This window comes from Chiloscyllium punctatum, chromosome 17 (assembly GCF_047496795.1).
Source record: "Chiloscyllium punctatum isolate Juve2018m chromosome 17, sChiPun1.3, whole genome shotgun sequence".
Lineage (NCBI taxonomy): Eukaryota > Metazoa > Chordata > Chondrichthyes > Orectolobiformes > Hemiscylliidae > Chiloscyllium > Chiloscyllium punctatum.
The window spans coordinates 87,216,769-87,229,257 of record NC_092755.1 but is presented as its reverse complement, the minus strand read 5'-3'; positions in this window follow the sequence as shown (position 1 = coordinate 87,229,257).

Below are 12,489 nucleotides of genomic sequence, written 5' to 3'. Positions count from 1 at the left end.
AATCTTTTGAGTCCATTCTTTAGAGTCACAGAACTGAAGTGTTAAAACACTCCTCCAAAGTATGTCCTGTTGCTGTCGATCAAGAGGTTAAAATTTATTGGTCACTTCTTTCCCCATCTGTAATAAACAAAGTGTTCCTCTCCTAATAAGGTTTGTGGGCCTATGACACACTTCTATATGGAGCACCTGGCCCTCCTGTGATCAGTCCTCTTCAAATTATAATATAGAGAAAGAGTGAACTAGACCATGCCAGAATTTACCAACATGATCTGTAGGATTTTGAAATCTACAAAATGAAATAAAAATGTTTTTATTTTGTGCTCTTTTCAGAGCAGACCTCTAAACTTCCAAATTGTGTAAATAAAAAAGATCAGTGGATTTTTTCTTCCGTTGCATTCTAATAACTACACCAGCCACATTTTGTAAGCCTAATCTGAGATTTTCAAATTGAACAAGAAAACCGAAAATACATCGAAAGGGTGCCAATATCTGAGAAGTATCTGCACCTAAAGTATCAAGTCTTGAATGTTGAAGCAGAATATTTTAATAACACAAAATTCTGTTGAAGTAACCTTTTCTATGGAAGACCATTCTTTATAGACATTTATTGATTTTCAGTATGATGTTAAAGGCACAGGATGAATGGTAGAGAGCTGCAACATGATATTACACAGAAATGTTTGTATAAGGGTGAAATATGAGCAAGCAATATATGTACAATGTGATCTGTGAAGTACATGATGTGTATTTACAAGGAAGTTAGTTCAACAAAACTCCTCCTCACTGTTGCTAGGCAAATTTCATTCAAACAGAGATATACTTGTTTCCATCATTGCATCAGCATAAAATTAAACTTAAAAATAAACCATTCCATGGATAGTCTGTATGTTAATTCCTATTTACATTTCACATTCACACCTATAATATTTATGATGTAATCCTTATCAAAGAAGAAGTTAAAAGTGGTGCATTGGTCCACTATATTAAGGCATCCACAAGGGTCTATTAGCAGACTTTTTCTGGAGTCAGTTGCAAATGAATGGGAGAGAAAAATTAGCCATCCAAGCATCTGTATAAAAATAATTTGTGGGTGAATTAAAGCAAAGAGGTGGATTTTACATGTCCTGTGGCTTGAAAGTTTTTTTTAGCAGGAGCGTGCATGTAAAATAGGATAGGTGCACCACCTTCTCACCAACCCACTCCCACAATACAAAGGACAGGTCGGTGTTAAAACTGATGCCCACCATATGTCAGTAACCAATTAAGGGTCACTGAGTGATTTAAAAAATCAATTGACTCTGAATGACATTGCCCGTGCCATAATACAGTCTGCAGCCCTTTCCCAACAAATTTTTAAAAGTACAGGAAGGATGGAAAAGTGCAATGTATGCCCTGTGACTATCAGGGGGACACTCCCACAAGATATTACTCACTTCCTTTCTCTCTGTGCAATTGTTAACACATATCCGACCCTTAAAACTATCCCTGACCAATGCCACCAATGTACCTTGGCCTATGGTTCCAACAGCCCTTTTTCTCAGGACTGGTTGCTGTCCCAGCAGCGCCCACACCTAACTCCGGTGCTGATAATACAGGGAGCTGAGAGGTGGAAGTTCTCCTCTGCTTTGTCACAGCTCGATACTTATGTGGAAATAAACCTGTACAATTCCAAAATGTGAAAAGATTTAGTCAAACTATCCAAAGTCCCCAATTTATTTAACTGGCCAATGCAGATGAAGAGGAAACACTCTTTAGTTCTCTGTAGTTAACAGGAAAATAACTGTTTATTACCAATAAATTGTGTTTAATAAATAGCCATTAGGAAATATGAATTTCTAACTTGTGATTCTACACTTTAAACTCTATCCCTTCTTAAAATTCACCCTTCATAAACAGACACACCCACAAAGTCAAAACAAGAATATTAAAGGTAAAAGCAGAAAGGAAAAACAAATCAGGGAAACACTGTTTGCTAATGTCTTGATTGGCCCTTGACCAGGTGAACAAAGCTTTGGTCATCTGGTCAAGACCCAATCAAGAAGTTATCAAGCAGTTTTCATTCGTTCAGAATCCATCAGCTCTGTGTTGTCTGCTAGTTCTCACTAGGAACATATATTTGTGTACAACTCACAATGTGCTCCAGTAAATTCGGTTTTTGAAAACTGTAGCCATATGTTTGCACAAGCTCCTTAGTACAAACATTTTTTTTTCAGTCCGCAGTCAAAAAAGTAAAGGAAATAAAAATATGTGATTTTTTTACAGCATCAATTCTGTCTGCCTACTTGCAGCATGTTATGGCTGGAGAGTGTGTTGCTGGAAAAGCACAGCAGGTCAGGCAGCACCCGAGGAGCAGGAGAATCAACATTTCGAGCCAGAGCCCTTCAACATGTTGTGGCTGCCAGGCAGGCTTTTGCCAAACCTATCAGCTGACCATCGACTTTCCTTCCAGAGTGGTGGGTGGAAGGAGAGTCAGGCCTCTGTTTCCACATACAATTCTCTCCAGAATTTCTGGAAACAGCAGGCCAAACAATATTATTGTGGAGAAAAATGGAGTTAATGGATTGGATTTTTGATTTTGGAGCTGAAGTTGGGAGGTGGGCTTCTTAGCTAAATGTCAATTCAGCCAAGTCCCACCGTGAGTTTTTTTTTTGAAGAGATCAATTACTCCTCAGTTTATGTCATGTGTAAGTCAGTTTTAAAGAAAGTTAAGAGCAAATCATACGCAGCTGACAGGCAGAACTCATCTCAGTCATCTTAGATGTCAGCCCTTATTACGTAGACCTCAATGATTAGGTTATTTTGAAACAGACATCTTTAGTTTATTAACAACACTAAAAATTTACACCACTGTAAAATTTCAGACTTACATAGTTTGGACATTTTGACGGCAGAATTGGACACTTCAGTCAGAGCTCGTCTGCTCTGTATATTTCTTTCTCTTTTTTGTTATGTCTTGCTGTTTCTTTTATTTTTTTCACTCCCAGCCTCAGGATGGACCCAGCAAGGCATCAAGAGGTGTTGGTTTAACGAGGGATTCAACCCAGTCCATGGCGGCTTCTTGGTCCGGTCTCTCAGTGGAACATGGCGGTCTCTCAGACAAAATACAATTGCCACTTCACTGTCGCTGGAGATGTCTGCAATCAGTCAGAATATTGGCCCTGATCTACTGAAGCCTCACAAGGCACTCTGCTCCAGGCTGTCTGGACAAATAAAGGTCCTCTTCCCCACTGACAGGCAAAAGATGCCTTTGCATCAGGCCTGAACAGCCTGGACAAAGACTATAGGAGGTCAGCGCTGCATGCTGACAGGACATTGGATCCAATGCAGAAATGGGATAAATGTTCTCCTGCTGTCCACAAGAGTAAGTACCATGATCTTCTCACTGCAACCTCACATTTACAGAAGTATCACTGAGTCTAACTCTACCACTACTGCCTTACCACATAGGCCTGCCAACCTCAACACTGCATGCATGATGCACACTGAAGGGATCACACCCAACTGCTGCTTAATTTCTAACACATATTGGGCATTATGTAGTGATTGTAATAAGGTCAGACAGGTGGACTTCATAGAATGTGAGTTCCCTGATTGGGGCTGTTAACTTGGTCCAATCAGAAAGCCCTGGCTGACAGATGTAAACAGGATATTTAGAATCTCCTCAGTCTAGGGATTGATTCTGTGCTGGCTGGTGCTACAGTCAGTGTGTTCCTGATACTGTTGGTTTCTGCTCTTTTTTGGGGGAAACCTGATTCCTGAACTGCGTGAATTATTTAGCCAGTTTGTTAACTGGTATCCCTTCTTTATTGAGGACTGATTTCTAAACTGTCTGATCCACACAGTCAATGTGTTTCAGGTGTAACTCAGTTCTCAATAGGGGATTTTTGGTTCACTGGCTCGTTACAGCCTGTATGTGACTCTGTTCTCTTTCTCTTTTGAGAAAAGGACAATGTTGATTTTGTGGCAGGGCTTAGTCCTTGCACACTAGTTTTCTTTGTTTTCTGCATGTGTCTTCACTGTTTTTTTGGTGTTTGGATGGAGACCCTGTCAGAAAATACATTTTACCAGATGAGCTGTTCCTGTGGGTAGGCCTGACTGTAGGCCTAGGCCTCTGCAAAATCTGAACATGTGTGTGTGCTGAGAGCTGAGCACTTGCAATATCCTGGAATTTGGGAGTTGACCCTGCCTTTGGGAGTGGACCAAACCCCTGTGAGTTAACTGCAACTTTACAATGTACTGTGTTCCTGAGAATGGGCCTGGTTCTCCTAGAAGGGCCAGGCCTCTATGGAGACTGAACACATGCGTGTACTGGGAAGTTAGCAATTGCTACATCCTGGCCTTCGGGTATGGACTCAACTGTATTGAGGATTTTGTGAATTCAGTTACTGGATGTGGGTTTTGTCATTAATTGTTTGTGTGGGCCAGAGTGGGCTAGTCAGTACGTGGGGTAGTTGGAAGCTGGAGGGTTGGACACCAGCCTGGGAGAAAGCAGGCTTGCGGGTGGGGGGGGGGAAATCTGTTAGTATGCAGGGTGACTGGGGGCTAGGCAGCCAAAAGCGTTCCCGTAGGAAAGCTGGTCAGGGAGGGGAAGCCAGTACATGTGCTGGTTGGGGGTCAGAGGATTGATACCGGTCCAGAGGAAACAGGCCGGGGGGGAACCTGTCAGTACATGGGGCAGGTGGTGCCAAGCAACTGAGCATCCTCGCAGGAAAGCCAGTACTGTATATAGGGCAAGCTGGTCAGTATGCAGAGAGGCTGAGCCAGGTGGCTGACGGCAGCTCGTAGGAAGGCCGACCGGGGGATGACCGGTCAGTACGCAGGGAGCCGGACAACCGATGGCTGATCCATAGGAATACTGCCCAGGGGAAAGGGTCAGTCAGTACACAGGGCAGTCAGAGACCAGAAGGCTGACGACTGTCATAGAACATAGAACATAGAACATAGAACAATACAGCACAGAACAGGCCCTTCGGCCCACGATGTTGTGCCAGACTTCTAACCTAGATTAAGCACCCATCCATGTACCCATCCAAATGCCGCTTAAAGGTCGCCAATGATTCTGACTCTACCACTCCCATGGGCAGCGCATTCCATGCCCCCACCACCCCTGACATCTCCCCTATACCTTCCACCCTTCACCTTAAATTTATGTCCCCTTGTAACACTCTGTTGTACCCGGGGAAAAAGTTTCTGACTGTCTACTCTATCTATACCTCTGATCATCTTATAAACCTCTATCAAGTCACCCCTCATCCTTCACCATTCCAACGAGAAAAGGCCGAGAACTCTCAATCTATTCTCGTACGACCTATTCTCCATTCCAGGCAACATCCTGGTGAATCTCCTCTGCACCCTCTCCAAAGCTTCCACATCTTTCCTAAAGTGAGGCGACCAGAACTGCACACAGTACTCCAACTGTGGCCTAACCAAAGTCCTGTACAGCTGCAACATCACTTCACGACTCTTGAATTCAATCCCTCTGCTAATGAACGATAATACTCCATAGGCCTTCTTACAAACTCTATCCACCTGAGTGGCAACTTTCAAAGATCTATGTACATAGACCCCAAGATCCCTCTGTTCCTCCATCTGACTAAGAACCCTACCATTAGCCCTGTATTCCGCATTCTTATTTGTTCTTCCAAAATGGACAACCTCACACTTGGCAGGGTTGAACTCCATCTGCCACTCCTCAGCCCAGCTCTGCAACATATCTAAGTCCCTTTGCAAACGACAAATGCTCTCCTCACTGTCCACAACTCCACCTATCTTCGTATCATCTGCAAATTTACTGACCCACCCTTCGACTCCCTCATCTAAGTCATTAATAAAAATTACAAACAGCAGAGGACCGGGCTCCAGGCTGAATATTTACCATCTACCACCACTCTCTAACTTCGACCGGTTAGCCAGTTTTCTATCCAATTGGCCAAATTTCCCTCTATCCCATGCCTCCTGACTTTCCGCATAAAAGTCCTGCAGGAAGGCTAGTCAAGGATGGTCTGATCAGTATGCAGTGTGGACTGGTGTCTTTCTTTTACAGCTATATTGGGTCTGTATTCTATACGCTGTTTCTCATTTGATTTCTCTGTCTTGTCTGGTTGTTATCTTTGTGATGACTGAAAGTGGGATTTGAGGTTCCTCATCTCCCTGAAAACTGGTTGAATGGTGGGGTTTGGCTCTGCTGTCCTTTCCCCTGTGTAGAGTGGTTTCTTTGTGAAATGCTGCTTTCTGTTTATTGTCAACTGTATTTCATACTGTTTAACAAAATATTAAAAAAACCAAGAGATTAGAATCTCCTCAGTTGAGAATTGAGATAAAGAAACAGAAGTGTTGCCGTTTGACCTGCCTGGACCACAGTCAGTGTTATTACTGCTGTTGGGTTTCCTACTGAGGAGGAAAGTTCTCCTCTTTTTTTTCTCTTTCCCCTTGTTTCAGATAGACATTTTTGGTTTTTCATTTGTTTCCCACCCCGCCTCCCCCCCTCCCCCCCCCCCCACCCAATCTAAAGTGTCAGGGGTTGTCTTCACTCTTAGAAGTGGCTCATAGGAAGCTGGAGCAGTTTCAAGTACTATGCACATGTAAATAAAGGGTGACTCGGTGACAAGATAACAGCCTCTGTGGAGATATTTCACACTGAATCTGTGTCTCCGTTATGGGGGAGGGCTTACCACCTGACAGGGAAATACATGCACTTCAAATGCACCGACACTCATTCTCAATACACCAAACACTTCTCTTTCTCTCATTGCAGGACTAACTGGTGCACAATAAACAAAAGGGTCCAGACAGATGAAGGAATTCTAGATCTCTGCATGCTCACCCAGATTGAAGATGAACAGTGTTAACTCTTGGCTCCCCTCCAACCAAGTGTTCTATGGGAAGCTGCATCCTGTGTGGCTTCAGAATGACCAGTCCGGACAGAATGACAGTCATATGACATATGCATAATGCAGTGTGCATCATGCAAAGTAGTGAAAGCAGGCAGTGTCCCTTCACATACAAAAATCTGCTTTCCTTTGGGAAGCTTGAAGCAGAACTCTTTTAATGTGGCTTTGGCAGGATAATCTAGTCAGCAACCAGCTCCCATTGACTTCTAACTCTTTCACTATTCCCCTTGTATGGCAATAGCATCGAATCAGGATCCTATCTGACTTAAAATGGCATCCCTTCATTCCGAGACTATGCCCTCTAAAGAGACTCTCTCACAAGCAGACACAATGTTTCTGCATCTTCCCTGTCAAGTCCTATCAGAAGAATGAGAAGCGAACTTATAGAATCGTGCATGTTTCAAAGTCCCAATGAATGCAAACTCAACCTCCTTTTGTAATTGTTCCCGCCATTCTGACTGTCATTTGACCAGTGCCTTGCATAGTTCGAACAAGCTTTCCCAATTTGTATACCCCAGTCCCTTTAGTAAAGATCAACATGCAATTTGCTTTCCCTGCTTCCTGCTCCCTGCTGAGGTGAGATGTGAGCTTTCTATGATTTATGCACAAAGACTTCCTCTGCTGAAGCTCTCTGTAGTTAAAATGCTCCATGAGATACAGAATAAAACTATACTGCAGATCTGTACAGTTTTGAGAAAGTATATATCACAGGGATGTCAAGAAAGTGCATTTCGGGATCTGAGAAGATCGCATCGCAGCAGGAGCAGATGGTCCTTTAACCCACCCAACTCAGGTTATCAGGATTTCTTGGGGTGTTGGAAAGATTGTAGAGCCCCAAGAAACATTTAAAAATTGACTTACTTGTATTTTCAGCTGTCCAGATATGCCTAAAAAAGGGAGGAGGAGCATCTGAGGCTGGGCCTGCAGCAGCCTCGGAACCGATTACTCTCCAGGACCTGGTGAACCAGCTCTCGAAATCTCGCGAGATGTTGGGGAAACAGATTGAAGAGAAGCTGGCTCCAGTCTCTCTCATGCTGCAGAAGCATGAGCAGCAGCTGGAAGACCTGGAGAAGAGGACGGATGAGGTGGAGCACAGGGTCACAGCGGTGGAAGCTGATGCCAGTTCATTCAAGGAAGAGATCCAAGCCCTGAAGACGCAGGTTCATAATTTGCGTGACCAAGTGGATGATCTTGAAAACAGGGGCAGGAGAAAAAAAACCATTCGATCATCGGTCTGCCCGAGGGTAAGGAAGGTGAGCGGCCTGCGGAATTTGTTGAAGATTAGCTTCTGAAATTCCTTGGCTTGGAGACTGGCATGAGAGGATTGAAGATAGAGAGGGCTCACCGGGTCACAGCACGGAGGTCAGGTCTGGGTCAATGCCCTCGTCCTTTCCTGGTGCGGTTCCATCATTACCGGGATAAGGAGAGAGTCATGGAGGCTTCCAGACTCCAGGGGAAGGATCCAAGGCTCTAATTTATGAGGGGTCTAAGATCATGTTTTTTCAGGACTTTTCAGTGGCGGTGATCCAGAAATGAAAATCATATGATGGTGTCAAGAGAAGATTGAAGGAGCTTGGGATTCAGTACTCCCTGAGATATCCGGCAGTGCTTCGGATCACCTTAGATGGATCCATGCATCTCTTTGACACATCGGAGAAGGCAAGAGACTTTGTGGACAAGCTAACCTAATTTAAACAATTGTACTATGTATAAATATTGTTGCTTGGGTATGCGTTTATCATTCTGTAAAAGAAATGGAGGAAATCCAGTTAGAGCTTTGTTTTTCCCCTTTTTTTCCCCTCTATTGATAATAATTTGGTTCAAACTATGTCTGGCGCTGGTTAAGATGTACATTTTAAATTTCTAAGTTAGGACATACCAAAGGATGGGTGGGGTATTTATTCCCCATTTTTTATGAAAGAATGTTTTTTTATTCATATTGAAATTCTATGGGGTGTTTATTCTTTTTAGCTTGTGCTTGCGATGCGGCTCTAGCTGGGAGACGTGAAGATCATTGAGATAGTTAGATGCCTATTTATGGGCAGTTCGGGATGGGTAGTTGCCCCCGGGCAGGGGGTGAGTTCCCCTACTCAGCGCTATTGGTGCTTTATATGTTGGTTTGTTTTCTGGTTTTTGTTGTTTTTTATTTTTAATAATTTTGTATGTTTGTTAAATGTAGTGGTTTTAGTTTATGTAGTTTTTATAATTGGTGGACCATGCGACACTAAGGCTCAGCAATTTGTGGTTCGGGTTCCTCCTCTCTGGAATTTAAATGTAATTGCAGAAGATTATGGCTAATGATTTGATTAAATGGTGTACCTGGAATATCAAGGGAAGTCACTCACCAAATAAGAGGAAGAAGGTAGTCTTGAGTCTTAGAAAGGAGAAGGTAGATATTGCTTTGTTACAGGAGACACATTTGGATGACAAGGAGCATCTGAAATTACAGCAGAATGGCTTTGACTGAGTTTATTTTTCATCATTTAATACCAGAAGTAGGGGAGTGGCTATATTGGTAAGGAAAAATCTCTCATTTAAATTGTTGGAATGTGTTAAAGAACATATGGGAGGTTTGTAATTCTTAAAGCCTTGATAAATGGGGAAGAATATGGCATTTTAAATGTTTATTGTCCCCCAGCTCATCCTCTTAAATTCTCGGTAGATGCTTTCTCTAAACTGATAAGTCTCAAGTCTCGGCACATCATTATAGGGGGAGATTTTAACTGCCTCATGGACCCCACAGTAGACAGGTTACCTAAAGGTCCCTCGATACCCTCTGCACAAACTAAACAGTTATTGGGTCTGTGTGGGGAATTAGGGTTGGTGGATGTCTGGAGGTGTCTCCACCCTACAGGTAGGGATTTCACGTTTTTCTCCAATCTGCATGGATGTCACACAAGGATTGATTTTTTTTCTGACCCCTTCGGTAACCCTGGATCTGGTGGCATCCTGTACGATTGGAAATATTGCCATCTCTGATCATGCTCCAGTGTACCTCATGGTTAAAATTAAGGATGTTACAGTGGATTCAAGGCGAATGGACCCCTTTATTCTCATAGACAGTAAGTTTGTGGAGTATTTCTCGAGGGAATTTCGGGCATTCCTAGACCTCATCATAGGCTCGGTTGATAGCTCATCTGTTCTCTGGGAAACTGCCAAGGCTTATGCCAGAGGGTTAGTTATTTCATATTCCACCAGTAGGAAGCGGCAGAAGGGTGAGCAGCAACGTCTCCTTGAAGCACAGTTGAAGGCAGCTGAGAAGGCCTATTTTAACAGACCCTCATTGGTCAAACTACAGAGGATTACGGCACTGCGGTCTGCACTAAATTCCATGCTCACGCAGACGGCAAAGAAGGAGCTGGCTTTTGCAAAGCAAAGGTTATACGAGCATGGTGACAAGCCAGGCAAATACTTAGCATACCTTGCCAGAAAGAGAAGTGCCCCACAAACCATTACAGCGATTAGGGAAGGGTCTGGGAACCTAACATGTGATTCTAAAAAGATTAATGTGGCATTCCACAGATTCTACTCTAAGTTATATCAGTCTGAGAATTGTGAGGAGGGGCAGGCCAAAATGGAATCCTTTTTTAGAGATCTGAAGCTCCCGGGTGTGATTCCCGAACAACAGTCCTTTCTCAATGCCCCATTATCAGAGCAAGAAGTGCAGGAAGCTGTGAGACAGCTTCAGTGTGGAAAGGCACCTGGTCCTGATGGACTTCCCAGTGAATTCTATAAGGAATTTCTAAGTATACTGTCAGGCCCGATGCTGAATATGTTTAATGATTCATACAGTTATGTTTGTCTCCCACCATCTCTGAGAGAGGCCAATATTTCACTTATCCTTAAAAAAGGGAAGGATCCGGAAGACTGTGCTTCATACAGGCCCACCTCACTCTTAAATGTGGACTTTTAAGATCCTCTCTAAGGCCCTTGCGTTAAGGCTGCAGACTGTGTTACCCTCTATTAGTAAAGAGGATCACAAGGGCTTCATAAAGGGTTGCAGATCCTCCAATAACATTAGGAGGCTGCTTAACATAATTCAAGCATGCCAACAGAAGTCAATAAAGGGATTGGTGATTTCTTTAGATGCAGAGAAGGCATTTGACCGAGTTGAGTGGCTGTACCTTTTCTATACTCTAGACCGGTTTGGCCTGGGCGAAGTTTTCATAAGATGGATAAAGGTTCTCTACAGTGTACCTCTCGTGGCGGTCATTACCAACGGGGTACGATCAAGCAATTTTAATATTTCTAGGGGCAGCCGGCAGGGCTGTCTCCTTTCACCATTACTTTTTACATTGGTGATTGAACCGTTGGCAGAGGCCAATTGTGGGGATCTCAATATATCAGCTCCAGAAGTGGGGTCAAAATTACATAAGATCTTGCTGTATGCAGATGATGTTCTAATTTTCTTGACAAATCCAGCAGTCTCAGTGCCTTGCCTGATACAATGCATTCACGCATTTGGCGCTTTTTCAGGGTATAAGATTAATTTTGCTAAATCAGAGGCTATGCCTATGAGTGGTCTTATGAAATAGTTGGCTCTTGAGTGTGACTATAGATTCCCATTTAGGTGGTCACAGGGGGGTTTTGTGTATTTGTGCATATTCATTACTCCAGTTCTGGATTCCCTGTTCAAAGCCAATTTTACTCAATTATTTGAAAAAATTAAACAAGATCTCCAAAGATGGGAGGCACTTCCAGTCTCATGGTTGGGTCGGATAGCGCTTATTAAGATGAATATTCTCCCTTGTTTGCTATACCCTATACGGATGCTCCCCCTGATTTTCAATAAACAACACTCAGGAGACTGAACAGTTGGTTCAGCTCCTTTATCTGGCACTGTAAACGGCCCCTCATTAAATGAGCCAAACTGCAGCTGCCTCACAGATTGGGGGGAGTAGACCTTCCGGACATTAAAAATTACCAATTAAGCTCACTTTTGACCTACGTAAGCGATTGGGTTTGTGGGGACCCTCTTTCAATATGGCTAGATATCGAACTCTCCCACGCAAGGTGCCCCCTTACCAGTTTGCTGTTTTTGGACAAGGTGAGGACAGTTAGGAAATATTGCTATAACCCAATAGTCATCAATACTGTTAAAGCATGGAGGGCAATTCGGCAGAGGGAAGGTAATATTGGTAAAACATCTTTGTTTACACCTTTAGTGGGTATGCCGAGTTTTCAACCAGGTATGATAGATTCAGGATTTAAACATTGGGCAGCTAGGGGTATATCTTGCATGGGTGATTTATTTGAGGGAGATGTAATGATGTCCTTCGATCAGTTAGTACGGAAGTACGAGTTACCTAATAGAGACCTCTTTCGTTTTTTTCAAGTTAGGGATTTTATTCAAAAAAAGACCACACTTTTGACTGATCCCTACAAATCTGACATAGAAAGAGGGGTACTAAGGGCTAAGAGTACACTCTCTGTCAGTACTCTATTATCACCAATAGGGGGGTGCCACCTCAGATGAGTCTGATTGAGTCTGCAAGATGTGGGAAAGAGAGCTGGGTGTTGAACTTTCTTCAGAGGCATGGGAGGATATTTGGGAGAATGCAAGGAAGATATCAATTTACAATAGGACCCATGCTTTACA